The sequence below is a fragment of the Gorilla gorilla genome, chromosome 4 (assembly GCF_029281585.2).
Source record: "Gorilla gorilla gorilla isolate KB3781 chromosome 4, NHGRI_mGorGor1-v2.1_pri, whole genome shotgun sequence".
Taxonomy (NCBI): Eukaryota; Metazoa; Chordata; class Mammalia; order Primates; family Hominidae; genus Gorilla; species Gorilla gorilla.
The window spans coordinates 15361808-15382360 of record NC_073228.2 but is presented as its reverse complement, the minus strand read 5'-3'; the positions used below and the strand labels follow the sequence as shown (position 1 = coordinate 15382360).

Sequence of the window (20553 nt, the reverse complement as noted above, 5' to 3'; positions counted from 1 at the left end):
GTGTGTGTGTGTATGTGAAGGGGGTCGGGGTCAGGCCTCTAGTTCCCTGTTCCCCAGTGCCAGCACAGAACTATTCTTTGTGCCCACCCAGTATGTGATAATCCAGAAAATGCCACATTTTTGTATAAACTGATTTGCAAACAATTTTGTAGATAAGTATAAATCCTCAAGCTTGGTAAAGTGTACTTTTCTCCTTCTGTGAACACAATGTTTGACTTTAAGCTTTCCTTTAAATACCAGTCAAAGCAGGGAATAGTGACTTATGCCTGTAATCCCAGTACTTTGGGAGGCCGAGGTGGGCCGATCGCTTGAGCCCAAGAGTTTGAGACAAGCCTAGGCGACATCGTGAGAGCCTGTCTCTACCAAAAAGAGAGAAAAAAAATTAACTGGGTGTGGTGGCACATATGCAGGAAGCTAAGGTTTGAGCCTGGGAGTTCAAGGCTGCAGAGAGCCGCGATAGCGCCACTGCACTCCAGCCTGGGTGATGGGGTGAGACCCTCTCTCAAAAATAAATACATACAGTCAACAGGACATGTGAGGACTGCCATGGAGACCAGCATGAATGCAACACTATCCTCTGAGTACACTTTAGACTTTCCATTACTATCACCAGAAAGGGGTCCCGATCCAGACCCCAAGAGAGGGTTCTGGGATCTCATGCAATAAAGAATTTAGGGTGAGTCCAGAGTAAAGTGAAAGCAAGTTTGTTAGAGAAGTGAAGAAACAAAAGAATAGCTATTCCATAGGCAGAGCCGCCCCAAGAGCTGCTGGGTGGCTATTTTTTTTAATTTTTATTTTATTTTTAGTAGAGATGGGGTTTCATGGTGTTAGCCTGGATGGTCTCAATCTCCTGACCTTGTGATCCACCCGCCTCCACCTCCCAATGGGTGGCTATTTTTATGGTTATCTCTTAATCATATGCTAAACGAGGGGTGGATTATTATGTTTTCCAGGAAACGGGTGGGGATTTTTTGGAAATGAGGTTTCCTCCCCCTTTTAGATCATATAAGGTAACTTCTGAACGTTGCCATGGCATTTCTAAGCTTTCATGGTGCTGGTGGGAGTGACTTTAGCATGCTAATGCATTATAATTAGCATATAATGAGCAGTGAGGACTACTAGAGGTTACATTTGTTGCCATCTTGGTTTTGGCTGGCTTCTTTACTGCATCCTGTTTTATCAGCAGGGTCTTTGTGACCTGTATCTTGTGAGCTCCTATCTCACCCTATGACTAAGAATGTCTAACCCCCTGGGAATGCAGTACAGCAGGTCTCAACCTCATTTTACCCAGTCCCTATTCGAGATGGAGTCACTCTGGTTGAAGTGCCTGTAACATTACTAACACAAACATCTGTCCTGCTTCTGAATCTCTCTTGATCTCTCCAATGCACCCTCGACCCAGGAGCAACTTTTGGACCCTTTGCCTACTCCTCACTGCAAAAAAGAACAAGATCAAAAACTGCTGATCCTAGGCTGGGTGCGGTGGCTTACACCTGTAATCCCAGCACTTTGGGAGGCCAAGGCAGGCGGACCGCCTGAGGTCAAGAGTTTGAGACCAGCCTGGCCAACATGGCGAAATCCCGTCTCTACTAAAAATACAAAAATTAGCCAGGTGTGGTGGCAGATGCCTGTAATCCCAGCTACTCGGGAGGCTGAGGCAGGAGAATCGCTTGTACCTGGGAGGCAGAGGTTGCAGTGAGCCCAGATCGTGCCATTACATTCCAGCCTTGGCGAGAGAGCAAGACTTTGTCTCAAAAAAAAAAAAAAAAAAAAAAAAAAACCAAAAAAACTGCTGACCCAGAAGCAGAGAATTGCGAGACGTGTTAGATCTGTACTTTAACCTTTTAAATCCTCTAAAACAGCTGAATTAGTTGTCTAAGTCCCAGGCATGTGAGAAAAGAGGAAAAATGTTGATTAATGTTAAATCCGTGAGTAACTGTGTGAGCCCTTGCGCCAGTGACTCTGAAAGGCGGAAGAGAAAGACAGAGAGACTGGGGTTGTTGAAAGATAAATTATGCTGCAACGTTTAATGGATAAGCCATGGTTTACCCACTGGTAAAACACTCAATTCCTGGCCCAGGCTTTGAATCATTGCAAGGGCACTCCTTGGGAAGAGGACATAGTTGGAGGCTGTTAGTCTGTTTTTACATTGCTATAAATACCTGACAGTGGATAATTTATAAAGAAAAGAGGTTTAATTGGCTCATTGTTCTGCAGGCTGTACAGGGAGCATGGTGCCCACATCTGCTTGGCTTCTGGTGAGGCCTCAGGGAGCTCTTATTCATGGCGGAAGGTGAAGTGGGAGCAGGCATGTCACTTGGAGAGAGAGCAATAGAGAGAAGAGAGAGGTCCCAGACTCTTAAACAACCAGATCTTGCATGAACTAACTGAGCAAAACTCACTTATCACCAAGGGGATGTTGCTAAGCCATTCATGAAGGATCTACCCCATGATCTAATCACCTCCCATCAGGCCCCACATCCAACATTAGGAATCATGTTTCAACATGAGGTTTGGAGGGGACACACATCCAAATCATATCAGAGGCCGTAGAGTTTGGAAGCCTGAACTTGCACTTGGGGTTTTTGGTCTAAGCTGGAATGAGTCAAGAAAAAGGATGGGGCTGGGCGCGGTGACTCACGCCTGTAATCCCAGCACTTTGGGAGGCTGAGGCGGGCAGATCACTTGAGGTCAGGAGTTCAAGACCAGCCTGGCTAAGATGGTGGAACTCCGTCTCTACTAAAAATACAAAAATTAGCCAGGCGTGGTGGTGCACACCTGTGATCCCTGCTACTCAGGAGGCTGAGGCAGGAGAATTGCTTTAACACAGGAGGCAGAGGTTGCAGTGAGCCAAGATCACACCATTGCACTCCAGCCTGGGTGGCAAGAGGAAGACTCCATCTCAAAAAAAAAAAAAAGAGAGAGAGAGAGAGAGATGGGAACTGTGATTTTTTAAATAATTTTTTTTTTACTTTTTTTTTTTTTTTTTGAGACAGAGTCTCTGCTCACTACAACCTTTGCTTCCCAGGCTCAAGAAATTCTCCCGCCTCAGCCTCCTGAGTAGCTGGGATTACATGTGCCCGCCACCACGCCCGGCTAATTTTTGTATTTTTAGTAGAGACGGGGTTTCACCATGTTGGCCAGGCTGGTCTCGAACTCCTGACCTCAAATGATCCTCCTGCCTTGGCATCCCAAAGTGCTGGGATTACATGTGTGAGCCACTGTGCCCCACCTAATTTTTTTTTTTTTTTAAATAATAGAGAAGGGGTTTTGCCATATTGCCCAGGCTGGTCTCAAGCGATCCTCCCACCTCAGCCTCCCAAAATGTTGGGATTACAGGTGTGAGCCTCCATACCTGGCCAGAGTGGGAGCTATGTTTTGTTTTTTGTTTTTTGTTTTTTGTTTGAAATGGAGTCTCACTATATCACCCAGGCTGGAGTGTGTAGTGGCACTATCTCGGTTCACTGCAATCTCTGCCTCCCAGGTTCAAGCGATTCTCTTGCCTCAGCCTCCCAAGTAGCTGGGATTACAGGCGCCTGCCACCAAGCTCGGCTAATTCTTTGTATTTTTGAAGAGACAGGTTTCGTTATGTTGGCCAGGCTGGTCTCAAACTCCTAACCTCAGGTGATCTGCCCTCTTCTGTCTCCCAAAGTGCTGGGATTCCAGGCGTGAGCCACCGCATCTGGCCAGAGTGGGAGCTATACTTTATGGCAGCCTCTTTTACTGAACAGATTATATGTTCCTGTCCACATTTTATTTCAAATTTATAAGAGAACTAGGCTTCTAAGAAAGTCAGTTCTAAATGTATTTCTGGTAGAGTTTTCATAGCAAGAAAGAGAGACTAGATGGCCAGGCGTGGTGGCTCACACCTGTAGTCCCAGCACTTTGGGAGGCTGAGGCAGGCAGATCATGAGGTCAGGAGATCAAGACCATCCTGGCTAACACAGTGAAACCCCGTCTCTACTAAAAACACAAAAAATTAGTTGGGCGTGGTGGTGGGCGCCTGTAGTCCCAGCTACTTGGGAGGCTGAGGCAGGAGAATGGCATGAACCCGGGAGGCAGAGCTTGCAGTGAGCCAAGATTGTGCCACTGCACTCCAGCCTAGGGACAGAGCGAGACTCTGTCTCAAAAAAAAAAAAAAAAAAAAAGAGAGAGACTAGATAATACCATGTGACCATATATAAGAAAGTGATGTCTGTTTCGGCTGTTTCAAAGTTGGGCTTACTCCCAGAATTACAGGCAACTGTGTGAGTTAAAACCACCTAGAAAGGCCTTCGTATTAGGTGTTCTCTCCCAGAAGTAGAGCCTGAGCCAGGAATTTGGGGCATGTGGTTTACTGAGGGAGGGCTCATCAGGAAGCATCTATAAGGGAGAGAAAAGGATAATCGAGTGAAGTCTCAGGTAAAGGCTTGGCTTGACCTGCCAAGATCTCAAGCATAGATCCCAACACAGAATTGTCCTGTCCCCTTTTGTACCCCTTAAGTGAGACATCAACTCCCCAGGAGTGGGGATGGGGTGGAATGTCCCAAGCACGTCAGGGTGACAGGCTCTCCAGGAGCCTCCAGAGAAGGTCACGGGTGTCAGCCATTAGCCTGGGTAGTGTTTTGCTGGCTGATAAAGGGCATTTGGGTGGGTCCCTGGCAATAGTCTGTTATTCACGTAAGCCAGAGTTCTGCTTTTGAGAGTGTATCAGGAAATTATGGAACTATGGTATTAGAAATGCTAACTACAGAGATGTCATCTTTTTTTTGAGGCTGAAGACAATGATCCGTCTCAGAAGCAGGTGCCTTATTCCCCCTTACCCCAATCTTGTGTGTTTCTTTGGACAGTGTCCTAGATGGTAGCATTAATTGCACTTCTGTTATGCCACCAGCTCTATCTTGGTAAGCTTCTGAAGCACAAGTTAATTAAATGAGTGTAGCTGATGAATGCTAAATGATAATGTGTTGGTTTTTTTTCTTCCTGCCTGACATGTAAGATAACCTGTTAGACGTGTGTAGTGATGTGTGATGGGGTGGGAGGATTCCATTTTTTGCATCTTTATTACAGTGGGTCTTAGGTACTAAAGCATTTTAAAAGATTCTCCTTATTTCCCAAGAAGATAGATAAGATGTTGGCTGCATTTTTAGGTTGTGTAATTCAGGTGATTGTTTGGTATATTCACGTTGTGAAACTATAACTTTCACGCACGTCCGTGTGAAGAGACCACCAAACAGGCTTTGTGTGAGCAACATGGCTGTTTATTTCACCTGGGTGCAGGCGGGCTGAGTCTGAAAAGAGAGTCAGCGAAGGGAGATAAGGGTGGGGCCGTTTTATAGGATTTGGGTGGATAAAGGAAAATTACAGTCAAAGGGGGTTGTTCTCTGGCAGGCAGAGTGGGGGTCACAAGGTGCTCAGCAGGGGAGCTTTTGAGCCAGGATGAGCCAGGAGAAGGAATTTCACAAGACAATGTCATCAGTTAAGGTGGGAACAGGCCATTTTCACTTCTTTTGTGGTGGAATGTCATCAGTTGAGGCAGGAACCGGCCATCTGGATGTGTACGTGCAGGTCACAGGGGATATGATGGCTTAGCTTCGGCTCAGAGGCCTGACATTCCTGTCTTCTTATATTAATAAGAAAAATAAAATGAAATAGTGGTAAAGTGTTGGGACGGTGAAAATTTTTGGGGGTGGTATGGAGAGATAATGGACGATGTTTCTCAGGGCTGCTTCGAGCGGGATTAGGGGCGGCGTGGGAACCTACAGTGGGAGAGATTAAGCTGAAGGAAGATTTTGTGGTAAGGGGTGATGTTGTGGGACTGTTAGAAGAAACATTTGTCATTTAGAATGATTGGTGATGGCCTGGATACGGTTTTGTATGAATTGAAAAACTAAAAGGAATAAGAGAAGGAGAAAAACAGGTATAAAAGGTCTAAGAATTGGGAGGACCCAGGACATCTGATTAGAGAGTGCCTAAGGAGGTTCAGCATAGTCCTGCCAGCAAAGATTATTTATTTACTTCAAGAGTTAAGAGTGGCAGTTTGGGGATAGCACCAGGAGATATCAGCAGTGATGGCTTGGATAAACAGTGTAAACCGGCAGTGTAAACAAGAGCAGGGCATGTATGAGTAGTTGAGAACGGTGAATAGGAGTATGACTAGACAAGATAGTAGGGATGACAAGTTTTTTGGGGGCACAGTCTAAGTTGGTCTGGTGTCTGGAATGAGACTGGGACCTAATAAAAAGGAACGTCTATACAGGAGCTCAAATGGGCTGTACCTTGTAGCATTCTGAGGACAGGTCTGACTTCTGAGAAGGGAAAGTGGTAAAAGTATTGTCCAGTCCTTTTTAAGTTGGTGGCTGAGCTTGGTGAGGTGTGTTTTTAAAAGACCTTTAGTCCGTTCTACTTTTCCTGAAGACAGAGGACCGTAAGGGATATAAAGGTTTCACTGAATACTAAGAGCCTGAAAAACTGCTTGGCTGATTTGACTAATAAAGGCTGGTCTGTTATCAGACTGTATAGAGGTGGGAAGGCTAAACTGAGGAATTATGTCTGACAGAAGGGAAGAAATGACTGTGGTGGCCTTCTCAGACCCTGTAGAAAAGGCCTGTACCTATCCAGTGAAAGTGTCTACCTAGACTAAGGTATTTTAGTTTTTGTGACTCGGGGCATGTTGAGTAAAGCTAATTTGCCAGTCCTGGGTGGGGGCAAATCCTTGAGCTTGATGTGTAGGGAAGGGAGAGGGCCTGAATAATCCTTGAGGAGTAGTAGAATAGCAGATGGAACACTGAGAAATTATCTCCTTGAGGATAGATTTCTACAATGGAAAGGAAATGAAAGGTTCTAAGAGGCGGGCTACTGGCTCATACTATAGCATAGCCTGCCTTTGCTGCTGTGTGGTGATTAGGCCTGGTGGAACTGCCATCAATAAATCAAGCGTGATCAGGGTGAGAAACAGGGAAGAAGGAAATGTGGGGAAATGGGATGAACATCAGGTGGATCAGAGAGATACAGTCCTGGGGGTCAGGTGTGGTATCAGGAATAATGTGGGAGGCCAGATTGAAGTCCGGGCCAAGAACAATGGTAATTGTGGGACTTAACAAAGAGTGAGTACAGCTGAAAGAGCCGGGGAGCAGAAAGTATATGCGTCAGGTATGAGGAAGAAAATAATTTTGGAAGTTATGAGAAATGTAGAGAGTGAGTTGAGCATAGTTTGTGATTTTTAGGGCCTCTAAAAGTATTAAAGCAGTGGCAGCCACTGCACGCAGACATGAGGGCTAGGCTAAAACAGTAAGGTCAAGTTGTTTGGACAGAAAGGCTACAAGGTGCAGTCCGGGCTCTTGTGGAAGAATTCTGACCACACTAACCATGCCTAGGAAGGAAAGGAGTTGTTGTTTTGTAAGGGATTGAGGTTTGGGAGATTAATCGGACATGATCAGCAGGGAGAGCACGTGTGTTTTTATGAGAATTATGCTGAGATAGGTAACAGATGAGGATGAAATTTGGGCTTGACTGAAGTAATGGGGGCTGTCTGTGAAGCCTTGCGGCACTACAGCCCGGGTAATTTGCTGAGTCTAATGGGTGTCAGGGTCAGTCCAAGTGAAAGCGAAGAGAGGCTGGGATGACGGGTGCAAAGGAATTGTAAAGAAAGCATGTTTGAGATCCAGAACAGAATAATGGATAGTGGAGGGAGGTATTGAGGATAGGAGAGTATATGGTTTGGTACCATCGGGTGGATAGGCGAAACAACTTGGTTGATAAGGCATAGATCCTGAACTAACTTGTAAGGCTTGTCTGGTTTTAGGACACGTAAAATGGGGGAATTGTAAGGAGAGTTTATAGGCTTTAAAAGGCCATGCTGTAGCAGGCATGTGATAACAGGCTTTAATCCTTTCAAAGCATACTGTGGGATGGGATATTGGCATTGAGCAGGGTAAGGATGATTATGTTTTAATGAGATGGTAAGGGGTGCATGATCGGTCGCCAAGGAGGGAGTAGAGGTATCTTATACTTGTGGGTTAAGGTGGGGGCATACAAGAGGAGGATGCAAAGGAGGCTTTGGATTGGGAAGAAGGGCAGCAATGAGATGCGGCTGTGGTCCAGGAATAGTCAGGGAAGCAGATAATTTGGTTAAAATATCTCGGCCTAATAAGGGAACTGGGCAGGTGGGGATAACTAAAAAAGAGTGCATAAAAGAGTATTGTCTAAGTTGGCACCAGAGTTGGGGAGTTTTAAGGGGCTTAGAAGCCTGGCCGTCAATACCCACAACAGTTATGGAGGCAAGGGAAACAGGCCCTTGAAAAGAAGGTAATGTGAAGTGGGTAGCCTCCGTATTGATTAAGAAGGGGACGGACTTACCTTCCACTGTGAGAGTTACCTAAAGCTCGGCGTCTGTGATGGTCTACGGGGCTTCCGAGGCAATCGGGCAGCATCAGTCTTCAGCCGTTAAGCCGAGAAGGAGTCAGTCAGAGAGCCTTGGGCCAGAGTTCCAGGGGCTCTGGGAGTGGCTGCCAGGTGAGCTGAACAGTCCGATTTCCAGTGGGGTCCCGCACAGATGGGACATGGCTTAGGAGGAATCCTGGGCTGCAGGCATTCCTCGGCCTGGTGGTCAGATTTCTGGCACTTGTAGCAAGCTCCTGGGGGAGGAGGTTCTGGAGGAACGCCTGGCCGCTGAGGCTGAGGCGTTTGGAAGTTCTTGTGTGCTGGAGATGTGGCTGGGGCTTGTCTCACAGTGGAGGCAAGGAATTGCAACTTTTTTCTATTATTGTACACCTTGAAGGTGAGGTTAATTAAGTCCTGTTGTGGGGTTTGAGGGCCAGATTCTAATTTTTGGAGTTTTATTTAATGTCGGGAGCAGATTGGGTAATAAAATGTATATTGAGAATAAGACAGCCTTTTGACCTTTTAGGGTCTAGGGCTGTAAAGCGTCTCAGGGTTGCTGCCAAACGAGCCATGAACTGGGCTGGATTTTTATATTTGATGAAAAAGAGCCTAAATGCTATCTGATTTGGGATAAAGAAAAAGGAGCCTTAACCTTGACTATGCCTTTAGCTCCAGCCACCTTTTTAAGAGTAAATTGCTGGGCAGGTCGGGGAGGGCTAGTCACAGAACGAAACTGTAAGCTGGACCGGGTGTGAGGAGGGGAGGTGATAAAAGGATTATAGGGTGGAGGAGTGGAGGCTGAGGAAGAATTGGGACCTAGCTCGGCCTGGCGAGGAGGGGAGAGGTCAGATGGGTCTGTAGAAAAGGAAGATTAGAAAGACTCAGCAACATTTGGGGTTGGGACTGAGGGGACAGGCAGGAGGGAAAGAAGGAAGATTTGGGATGAGTTGCATTGGGCACAGAGACTAGGGAGGGACCGATGTGTAAAAGAGTGCCTGGATGTCAGGCACCTCAGACCGTTTGCCTATTTTATGACAAGAATTATTTAGATCTTGCAGGATGGAAAAATTCAAAGTGCCATTTTCTGGCTATTTGGAATTACTGTCGAGTCTGTATTGGGGTCAAGCGGCATTGCAGAAGAAAACAAGGCATTTAGGTTTTAGGTCAGGTGTGAGTTGAAGAGGTTTTAAGTTCTTGAAGACACAGGCTTAGGGAGAAGAAGGAGAAATGGAAGGTGGAAGCTTGACCATAGTGAAGGAGGCAAGCCCAGAGAAAACAGAGAGTAGAGACATGGAGGGAAGGGGTTCGGGGGTTCTTACCCTCCAGAAAAGCGGGAAAGGGGTCGGGGTGTGGAAATAAGGGATTGGGGCACAGAGATAAGAGGTCAGGGTGCAGAAATAAGGGATTGGGGGTTCTTGCCCCCTAGAAAAGCAGGACTTACTGCTAAGGGTGAAGGAGAAGGGGTTGAGGGGTACTTGCCCCTCCCTCAGAAAAGCGGGACTTGCTGCTAAGGGTGAAGGACCAAGGCAGGCATCCCTGCATGGTCTGACACCTTTGAAACGTGGGTGAATAATCAGAGAGGCATCCCTGCAATGATTAAACACCAAGGGAAGCCTGCCTTCCCAGTCTGTGACCAGCGCTGGAGTTTTGGGTCCATGGATAAAACGTGTCTCCTTTGTCTCTACCAGAATATGAAAGGAATTGAAATCAAGAGAAGGGAGAGATTGAAGTGTGGCGCCAAGATTGAAAGGAGCAAGAGGTTGAGAGATAGTGAGGGAAGTTGGAGAAGAGAGTAAAAAGAGGCCGCTTACCAGATTTGAAATTGGTGAGATGTTTCTTGGGCTGGTCGGTCTGAGGACCTGAGGTCATAGGTGGATCTTTCTCACAGAGCAAAGAGCAGGAGGATGGGGGATTGATCTCCCAAGGGAGGTCCCCCGATCCGAGTCACGGCACCAAATTTCATGCGCGTCCGTGTGAAGAGACCACCAAACAGGCTTTGTGTGAGCAACATTGCTGTTTATTTCACCTGGGTGCAGGTGGGCTGAGTCCGAAAAGAGAGTCAGTGAAGGGAGATAAGGGTGGGGCCGTTTTATAGGATTTGGGTGGATAAAGGAAAATTACAGTCAAAGGGGGTTGTTCTCTGGCGGGCAGAGCGGGGGAGGGGGAGGGGGAAGGTCACAAGGTGCTCAGCAGGGGAGCTTTTGAGCCAGGATGAGCCAGGAGAAGGAATTTCACAAGACAATGTCATCAGTTAAGGCGGGAACAGGCCATTTTCACTTCTTTTGTGGTGGAATGTCATCAGTTAAGGCAGGAACAGGCCATTTTCGCTTCTTTTGTGGTGGAATGTCATCAGTTAAGGCGGGAACAGGCCATTTTCGCTTCTTTTGTGGTGGAATGTCATCAGTTGAGGCAGGAACCGGCCATCTGAATGTGTACGTGCAGGTCACAGGGGATATGATGGCTTAGCTTCAGCTCAGAGGCCTGACAATAACCACTATCTTCTTGCTATTTATTCTCACAGCTCCCTGCCCCTCCCTAATTGCATCACACTGCACGCTTAGCTTAATTGTCTGTCTTCCCTTAGACTGTGAGTGAGTCTATGAGGACAGGAACTGTCTGCCTTCCTAAACAATTTTCAGCACCTTGCCCAGCCTGGCACATGACACGCACTGAACAGAAATTTGTTGAATAAAGGCCCTGAGCAGTGGCTCATGCCAGTAATCCCAGAACTTTGGGAGGCTGTGGCAGGAGGATTGCTTGAGCCACGGAGTTTGAGACCAGCCTGGGAAACATAGTGACAGCCTCCTTATGCTTTATTTTAAAACATTATCCAGGCATGGTGGCATGCACCTGTGATCCCAGCTACTCAGGAGGCTGAGGTGGGAGGGTGGCTTGAGCCCCAGGAGATTGAGGCTGCAGTGAGCTGTGATCACACCACTTCACTCTGTTACGGGCGGGTCTTTGTTCTTAGAGCTCCCAAGATGGGGTGGGGCTGCTCCCAAGATGGCAGCAAGCCTTTTGTTCTCTGACCTGGGGTCCTTGGCCTCACAGATTCCAAGGACTTGGGCCATATAGTGAGTGTTGTAGCTCTATTAGAAGCCGTGGGTCATGGAAGAGAACTGTGGCACCCAGTGGCTAGTGTTCAGCTCAATTAGGACGAACCCGGGACTTAGCCATGCAGGAACAATGGCGAGCCTTTAGCCCGATTGGGAGCAGCAACGGGCATCTCGCTTGATCAGAAACACAGCGGACACCCTGCCAGAAGTCAATGGTGGGTCTGGGATGGTGGCGAACAGCAGTGGTGGTGAACAGCAGTTGTGGACTGTGAGCAAAAGCTCAGCTTGAGCAGTAACAAACATGGGCCAGGAGAGTGTGCAGTTGCAAGATTTAACAGTGAAAACAGAGCTCCCATACAATGGGAGGGGTCCCAAAGGGGGTTGCCACTCCCTGCTCGAATGCCTGGATTTATATCCTGATCATTGTCCCTCCCCCTGTGCTCTCAGGTGATATATGATTTGACTATTTCTTTACCTCCTGCTTTAGCCTAATTTGTATTTTAGTGAGGCCTCTTTACTACCTGATTGGTTGGGAGTGAGCTGAGTTACAAGCCGCGTGTTTAAAGGTAGGTGCAGTCACCTTTCCCAGCTAGGCTTAGGAATTCTTAGTTGGCCTAGGAAATCCAGCTAGTCCTGTCTCTCAACTCCAGCCTGGGCAACAGAGCAAGACCCTGTTTCAAAACAAAACAAAAAAGAAAAAAATTTGCTGGGTGAATAAGTAACTGAAAAGAATGGAAAGCAGATCTTCTAGGCTGTGCTGTGTTGAATAGCGTCCCCACAAATTCACGTCTGCTCAGAACCTGTGAATATGACCTTACAGGGTCTTTGCAGATGTAATCAGGCTGAAATGAGGGCACAGTGGATTCGTCTGGGCCCTAATCCAATGACTGGAGGCCTTACAGAAAGAGGGAAATTGGGGCAGGAACATACACCAGGGAGCAGGGGGAGGCAGAGGTTGGAGTGACAACCTGGGCACCAGGAGCTAGGAGAGAGGCATGGCCTTGAGTCTCCAGAAGGTCCTCCGAGGGCCAGGGGCTGAGGAAAGGCAGGTGCACTGAACAACTCAACGACCCTGCGGCTTACAAGTCACTCCCTTTGCCGGGCCTTGCAGACCCGGGGAGGGAGCAGCAGTGCTGGCTGCACTCGCCAGGGATAACTATGGCTTGCTTCTCATTGGACGAGGCTCCCCTCAATCACAGAAAGGCTCAGGATGGGCCTCACTGTGACTTCTGGGCCTTTTTTCTTTGGTCAAGTAAGGGGGCGGGACCTGATTGGCTACAGGTTTGAGGACAGTTGTCTCCCGCTCTAGACTGGAAGGAGACTGGCAGTGGCTGAAGCGCCTGAGCTGATGACTGCTGACGCCCCAGAGTGGCGCGCGCTGAGGGGCATTTGGAGGTTTTTGGAATTTCCGATCAAAGGTGGAGGCAGGGTTTACACCCAAACCTAGAACAAATCACCCGTTCTCTTTCCTGATTTCCCTTTCCGAGTAACTGAGATTATAACCTCCAGGGTGGCTTTCCTAAGACTTCTGGACCTGACAAGATTCTTCCAGAATTCCTCAGCGGCCACGTGCTCTCACCTTCCCTCAATCTCAGTGAGAAGCAGAATAACCAGATGTACAAAGAATTTGAATTCCATTTGTACAAGTACAGAGAGACAGCTGCCAAAGAGCTGTGTAGGAACATGGACTTTGAGCATCTCAGAGGGTGGCCCTCTGGCACGTGGCTTTCCCGCCTGGGAGGCTGGTGGCAGCTGCCACATCAGGTCTCAGTAGACAGAGATGAAGTCTTTGCAAACAAAAAAATAAATAAAATAAAATTGTCTCAGTGGGCAGAGATGAAGTCTTTGCAAACAAAAAAATAAAATAAAATAAAACTGTCTCTTTCGTATCTCCCCACCCAGAAAAACAGCCTTGACGTATGCTGCTGTGTCCAAAATTGGTGGATTCTTGATCTCACTGACTTCAAGAATGAAGCTACAGACTCTCACGGTGAGTGTTACAGTTCTTAAAGATGGTGTGTCTGGGGTTTGTGCCTTCTGATAGGCAGTGAGTGTTACAATTCTTAAAGATGGTGTGTCCAGGGTTTGTGCTTTCTGATATTCGGATGTGTTCAGAGTTTATCCCTTTTGGTGGGTTCGTGGTTTTGCTGGTTTCAAGAGTGAAACTGCAGACCTTCCAAGTGAGTGTAACAGCTCTTAAGGTGGCGTGTCTGAAGTTGTTCATTCCTCCCAGTGGGTTTATGGTCTCGCTGGCTTCAGGAGTAAAGCTGTAGACTTCCGTGGTGAGTGTTACAGCTCATTAAGGCAGTGCAAACCGAAACAGTGAGCAGCAACAAGATTTATTGCAAAGAACAAAATAAACAAATCTCCCAAAGCTCAGAAGGGAACCCCAGTGGGTTGCCACTGCTGACTCGGGCAGCCTGCTTTTATTCCCTTATTTGACCCCACCCACATCCTGCTGATTGGCCCATTTTACAGACAGCTGATTGGTCCATTTTACAGAGAGCTGATTGGTCCGTTTTACAGAGAGCTGATTGGTCCGTTTTGACAGGGTGCTGATTGGTACGTTTACAATCCCTGAGCTAGACACAGAGTGCTGATTGGTGTATTTACAATCCTCTAGCTAGATGTAAAAGTTCTCCAAGTGCCCACTAGATTAGCTAGACACAGAGCACTGGTTAGTGCGTTTGCAAACCTTGAGCTAGACACAGAGTGTTGATTGGTGCATTTACAAACCCTGAGCTAGACACAGAGTGCTGATTGGTGCATATAGAATCCTCTGGCTAAACATAAAAGTTCTCCAAGTCCCCACCTGACTCAAGAGCCCAGCTGGCTTCCCCTAGTGGATCCCGCGCCAGAACTGCAGACGGAGCTGCCCACCAGTCCCACACTGCATGCCTGCACTCCTCAGCCCTTGGGCGGTCGATTGGACCGGGCACCACAGAGCATGGGGTGGCGCCTGTCGGGGAGGCTCAGGCCCTGTGGGAGCCCACTGTGGGGGGGCTCGGGCATGGTGGGCTGCAGGTCCTGAGCCCTGCCCCATGGGGAGGTGGCTGAGGCCTGGCGAGAATTCAAGCGTGGCACGGGCAGGCTGGCAGTGCTGGAGGACCCGGTGCCCCCTCCTCCCCTGCTGGCCTGGGTGCTAAGATGCTCACTCCCTGGTGCCAGCGCCGGCCAGCCGCTCTGAGTGTGGGGCCTGCTGAGCCGGCGCCCACCCAGCACTCCCACTGGCCCACGAGTGCCATGCGTGGCCCCAGTTCCTGCCTGTGCCTCTCCCTCCACACCTCCCCGCAAGCAGAGGGAGCCGGCTCCAGCCTCGGCCAGCCCAGAGAGGGGCTCCCACAGTGCAGTGGCAGGCTGAAGGGCTTCTCAAGTGTGGCCAGAGTGGGCACTGAGGCCAAGGAGGCACCGAGAGCAAGTGAGGGCTGCCAGCACGCTGTCACCTCTCACTGTGGAGACAAGACAAGATCGGTGAACAGGTGGTAACGGAATATGAATGGAAAACCCTGGAGGCGTTTGGGCTTCAGCTCTAGGGCCAGGAGCTGCCTGGCTGTGGTTTTAATACCTGACTTCCAAATGTGACGTTTTCCTGGAGGAACACAGGCTCTGTTTACTATGATGGAATTCAGCATAGCTGTTTTAGGGGAAGAAAAAGCATTTTTTTTCTTCACCTCTCATAAGTTGTTAGCTGATCTGGCCTCCTGGAATAAAAAGACAGATTAACAAGAGAAAGACAAGGCCTGGCATGGTGGCTCACACCTGTAATTCCAGCATTTTGGGAGGCCAAGGCGGGCAGATCACTTGAGGTCAGGAGTTCGAGACTGGCCTGGCCAACACGGTGAAACCCCATCTCTACTAAAAATACAAAAATTAGCCAGATGTGGTGGCACGCGCCTGTAATTCCAGCTACACGGGAGGCTGAGGCAGGTGGATCGCTTGAACCCAGGAGGTGGAGTTTGCAGTGAGCCAAGATTATACCATTGCACTCCAGCCTGGGCAACAGAGCAAGACTCTCTCAAAAGACAAAATTAGCTATATGAAAAAAAAAAAAGACTTTGTCTCAAAAAAAACACAAACGAAAAAAACAAGAGAAAGAGCGAGACCCTGTCTCAAACAGCAATGACAACAACATCCCAAAAAATAAGAGAGAGGTTTGTCAACATGCACATTTCCTGTGCGCATGGGAGACGCCCAGGGAGTGCCTGGTTCTCGAAGTGGCTTTGAATTGCAGCTCATGTTGCATCTTCCACAGAGAACAGTACCTCTTTTTTTTTTTTTTTTTTTTTTTTTGAGACCGAGTCTCACTGTGTTGGCCAGGCTGGAGTGCAATGGCACGATCTCGGCTCACTGCAACCTCCACCTCCCTGGTTCACGTGATTCTCCTGCCTCAGCCTCCTGAGTAGCTGGGATTACAAGGGCCCACCACAATGCCCGGCTAATTTTTGTGTTTTTAGTAGAGATGGGGTTTCACCATGTTGGTCAGGCTGCTCTCAAACTCCTGACCTCGTGATCCGCCCGCCTCAGCCTCCCAAAGTGCTGGGATTACAGGTGTGAGCCACTGCGCCCGGCTAGAGAACAGTACATCTTTAGAGAAGTCACCAGGGGAGAGGACTTTGGGTGTTGAGGGGCAGCCCCTTGGGGAAGGCACGGAGCTGGCAGGTGCAGGCTGGCTGGGGAAGCCTGTTCCTGTGGGTGCCTCTGGAGCCGGCTCCAGGCCCACAAGGGCGCAAAGATGTCTTCAGTGGTTCAGCTTTGCTCTCTGTGGTAGAAAGGGGAGTAGGATAGCTTCTGTCTCTGTAAATTGATGTCCTGCTTTTATTATTATTATTATTGAGACAGAGTCTTGCTTTGTCACCCAGGCTGGAGTGCAGTGGCACGATCTCGGCTCACTGCAACCTCTGCCCCCCGGGTTCAAGCAATTCTGCTTCAGCCTCCTGAGTAGCTGGGATTACAGGCACCCACCACCACGCCCGGCTAATTTTTGTATTTTTAGTAGAGATGGGGTTTCGCCATGTTGGCCAGGCTGGTCTCGGACTCCTGACCTCGGGTGATCTGCCCACCTCGGCCTCCCTAAGTGCTGGGATTACAGGTGTGAGCCACCGCGCTGGGCCTTGTCCTGCTTTTAGGCAAACAGGGTGGGCAGAGCTTTCTGGACCTGCCACTTCAGAATTGCCCTGAGCTCAACAAGCCTGTGTATTTTGGAGTAGCATCCTCTGGCCTCCCACACTGTATTTCTTGGGGAACCTCAGCCTCTAGGTGCCTTTGCCACAGTCATAGGCCATGCTCTGCACAGTGTTTGGGAGGAGAATGGGAGAGACCTGGATGGAGTCTTGGCTTGTGGCAGTTCTCTCCAGTGATGCGGTCAAACCCATCTGATAAAGACCATGGGGGACACGTCCATATGTCCACAAATTAGGTTTATTAGCTTATTCTAGCAGGGGAGTTACTGGCTCACACTCAAGGCACTGTGGGCCACCTCCCCATGCAAAAGAAGGGACACGTGGTTATAGGATTTGGGGAAGGATGGAATGGGGGTAAAATGTAAATGAAGCAGTTCTTTGATAGGTTTAAAACAAATATAGTGAGAGCCTGTCTCTACAAAAAGTTTTTAAAAATTATCAGGTGTGGTGACATGCACCTGTGATCACAGTTGCTCAGGAGGCTGAGGTGAGAGGGTCACTTGAGCCCAGGAGGTCAAGGCCGCAGTGAGCTGTGATCACGCCACTGCACTCCAGCCTGGGCAACAGAGCAAGACTCTGTCTCAAAAAAAAAAAAAAAAAAGAAAGAAAAAAAATTTGCTGGATGAATAACTTCAGACTGGAGTTGAAGGCCTGGCCCTCAAAATTGACTCAAGGTCCTGTCTGTTTGACATAGTTAAGAAAAATGTAGAATGTTGTGCCCATTCTGGTTATCTGAAGCTCTGCACCTGGGTTGGGATTGGGGCTGTTTCTCTGGGTCAAGGGACCCGCATGCTGCTGAGGCAAGACTGGGATGTTCCATCCTCCAGGCAAGAGTGGCTTGTTCCATTCTCACTGATGTGACTTCAAACAGCAAACTTGTCATGGTCTTTGATTTTAGCAGCCAAGGTTTCCCCGTTCTATGTCCTTAATGTTAATGAACAGAGCCACATTTTTATGTGTTCACAGATGAAAAGCAGGTCAGACAATAAGCAGGTGGTTTCATCAGGCTATCAGTATGGGGTATCAGGCTATTATTATTCCCTCTAGACTTCTATTTCTTCTTATGTTTGTAGAGAAGAAGCAGATACAGCTAGGAGGGCTGAGGAGAATGCGGGTGTTGGGGGAGGCTGGCATGACATGAATTTGCCAACTTGTCTGTCACGTTTCAGAGAGATTCTTTAATCTTCCCCTTTATTGTACAAACCATCTGGAGGACAGAAAAAACAATTTATCAATAGGAAAGATAATTCGTGGTAAATGTGTATGTATTTTTAGGTTGATGTTGAACTGTATTGAAAGCTATAAATTTTTTGGCTGGGTACAATGGCTCATGTCTGTAATCCCAGCACTTTGGGAGGCTGAGATGGGTGGATCACTTGAGCCCGGGAGTTCAAGACCAGCCTGGGCAACATAGTGAAACTCCGTCTCTACTAAAAAATACAAAAAAATTAGCCGGGCATGGTGGCAGGCGCCTGTAGTCCCAGCTACTCGGGAGGCTGAGGCAGGAGAATCGCTTGAGCTCAGGAGGTGGAGGTTGCAGTGAGCTGAGATTGCGCCACTGCACTCCAGCCTGGGCAACAGAGTGAGACTCCATCTCAAAAAAAAAAAAAAATTAGCTGGGCCTGGTGGTGTGCGCCTGTAGTCCCAGCTACTCAGGAGGCTGAGATGGGAGGATCGCTTGAACCTAGGAGGTGGAGGTTGCAGTGCGCTGAGATCACGCCACTGCACTCCAGACTGGATGACAGAGTGAGACCCTGCCTCAAAAGAAAAAGCTTTTCTTTCATATGTGTGTATGTATTTATTTATATCGGTGTGGACTCCTGGATTACCATTTGTTGAATGTGTTGAAATTCATTACCATCATTACCAATTTTCATTCTCAAATCATCTTGTATTGAGCCAGTGGGAGCGTCTTCAGGCTGGCTTCTGTGTTCTTTTGATGTGTTCCATTCTTTAAGCATGTCCTTACTTTCTAGAACAATAAAATGTTCCAGGTTCATTTTGTACCTTCCCTACCCCAGCCCTGGAATCAGCCATTTCTCTCTAAGAAGTCCTGGTTGCTTATAGTGAAGAATGCTATCTAGGAACCCAAGATTACATGTACTCACTGTTAGCAGAGTTTTGTTGCTTCTAGACTCTATTCACTGATGGATCTAGGGAATGTATGTATACGTGTGTGCATGTTTATAGGCAGATTCCCACCCATAGAATTCTTTCTTTAGATCTAAAACCACAAGTTCATACTGATACCTTCAGTTCTAGTCCAGCACCAGAGGGTTCATTGTTCATTATAGTCTTGCCTCTTTCCATAATTGTAACTTTTTTTGACAATGAGAAACAGGAGTCCCATTTTCCTTAACATATTTTCTTATTTGTTGAATCCTGTAATTCATTGAAAGTGGCTTCAGAATGATAAAGCAGTGTGAAAAACAAACCTACCCACCAACTAGAGTTCAATGTTTGTTATCCTTTTTGTCTTTATTGTGAGGATATATAATTGAAATATTGTTTTGCCCATTCTGTGGGGTTATAAATTAGATTTTAATATTGTTAGTTTTTTTTGTTTTTTTTTTTTAGGCGGAGTCTCACTCTGTCGCCAGGCTGGAGTGCAATGGCGCAATCTTGCTCATGGCAACCTCTGCCTCTCAAGTTCAAGCGATTCTCCTGCCTCAGCTTCCCAAGTAGCTGGGATTACAGGCATGCACCGCCACACCCGGCTAATTTTTGTATTTTTAGTAGACAGGGTTTCACTATGTTGGCCAGGCTGGTCTCGAACTCCTGACCTCAGGTGATCCGCCTGCCTCGGCCTCCCAAAGTGCTGGGATTACAGGCATGAGTCACCGTGCCCGGCCTTTTAAAAAATTTTTTATACAGAGTCTTGCTCTGTCACCCAGGCTGGAGTGCAATGGTGCGATCTCGGCTCATTGCAACCTCTGCCCCTCGGGTTCAAGCGATTCTTCTGCCTCAGCCTCATGAGTAGCTGGGATTACAGGCACGTGCCACCATGCCCAGCTAATTTTGTATTTTTAGTGGAGACGGGGTTTCTTTGTGTTGGTCAGGCTGGTCTTGAACTCTCGACCTCAGGTGATCTTCCTGCCTCGGTCTCCCAAAGTGCTGGGATTACAGGTGTGAGCCACCGCACCCAGCCTTATTGTTAGGTTTATTTGTTTCTCTTTGTATTCAATTTTAGTATTTTTCCCCATCCTGTTGATTTCATTATTTTTTGGGTATGTAACGTGCAAAGGCAAAACTGCAAAAAGGTATACTGGGAGTAGTGCCACTGCCTCTGCTGACCCTTATTCAATCTCTTATCCCTTCCGCCCTATTCCTATTTAGCCCGCTTAGGTAACCAATCTCATTAGGTTTTGGTAAATCTTTTGTTTGTGTTCCTTTATTTTTTTTGAGATGAAGTCTCGCTCTGTCACCCAGGCTGAAATGCAGTGGCACGATCTTGGCTCACTGCAACCTCCGTCTCCCAGGTTCAAGTGATTCTCCTCCCTCACCCTCCTGAATAGGTAGGACTACAGGCATGTGCCACCACGCCCAGCTATTTTTTTTTATTTTTATTTTGTAGAGATCTTCATCTTCTTTGCCATGTTGGTCAAGTTGGTCTTGAACTCCTAACCCCAAGTGATCCACCCGCCTCGGCCTCCCAAAGTGCTGGGATTACAGGCGTGAGCCACCACGCCTGGTCGCATATTTCTTATTCTATCTTGTACAAGGCATAAGTACTGTTCAATTAAATTTGTCCTAAGGCTGCCTCTGTAGATAGAGAACTGTAACCTAACTTGGTTTGTAAACAAACTACAGCCTAAAGCTGAGAGAATATTCTTGTAACAAATAGCCAAGTCTTGGTCAATCATAGCACCTGGGCTTTCAACCAGTCACAGACTGTAAACTGTTCAGATTTGTCCAAATAAGGCAAAAGTGGAGCCGTAACCAATCCAGCTGTTTCT

The 20553-nt window shown here is 47.7% G+C and overlaps 1 long non-coding RNA gene across 1 annotated transcript in view; it reads left to right on the top strand.

Moving 5' to 3' along the window:
- Positions 1-10916: 10916 nt before the first annotated feature.
- Positions 10917-20553, top strand: part of LOC134758488 (uncharacterized) — a 23554-nt gene continuing 13917 nt past the window's right edge. The window contains exon 1 of the long non-coding RNA XR_010133712.1: positions 10917-13407. This is a non-coding gene — a long non-coding RNA (uncharacterized lncRNA). The remainder of the gene's footprint in view (positions 13408-20553) is intronic.